Source organism: Ceratina calcarata, unplaced genomic scaffold (genome assembly GCF_001652005.2).
Source record: "Ceratina calcarata isolate Rehan_Ccalc_2016 unplaced genomic scaffold, ASM165200v1 scaffold2023, whole genome shotgun sequence".
Lineage (NCBI taxonomy): Eukaryota > Metazoa > Arthropoda > Insecta > Hymenoptera > Apidae > Ceratina > Ceratina calcarata.
Window position 1 is genome coordinate 3,917 of NW_017141843.1, and position 773 is coordinate 4,689.

Consider the following 773-nt stretch of genomic DNA (forward strand, 5'->3'; position numbering starts at 1 on the left):
CGTATATACAGGGTATAAACCTACTAGTGGGCAATATTTGAGTATCGTATTCTAGGAGCCAAAACAAGTCGAAAATCAAGAATGACAAAATTACGGTGAGAGCTTCGTTCATTAGTTATTAATAAATAAAAATTGAGAAAATCAGGCAATTCAAGTTGCGTCGTCGAATGAGTGACAGCTGATCGCCGTCGATCGGTATGTACGTTGACACTAACATTGTCCACGGTTTCCTTCTCTTCCGGAAACTCGGTCGTGAACTCTTCCGGTTAACTTGCACTCCTTTAAATAATAAACAGTGACGGTGTAAAAAGCCATTTTGCTGCAACTGTCCATCCAGAAGTCGGTCGTTAAGCACAATGACCTTCCTGTACAGAATCGAGAATCTCCTGCTTTGGATTTGTTGCTTCAACTCCTCGGCTTCTCCTAATATGTGCCTTGAAACCGTTGTGGGATGTGGCAATATGTCCAGCAATATTCACATATTTACGGGTGGCATTTATCACTGTTTACAATAAGTCTTGATACCCTGGATCACTTATTATGTCGAATGCCCGCAAATCTCTCGCGCAATACATGACGCAAGCCTTCAGCACTTTCTTCTTATCCTCGGCAGAGATGATGGGCGTATTGCTCCTTTCAATGTTATCCAATGAGCTACATCAATACCGCAACAAATGCGACATACCATTTGATGATTTGTATTTATATATATTTTTATATACTTTACATTGCACGAAATCTAAGACTTTCTCACTTATATCTTTAATGGGGTT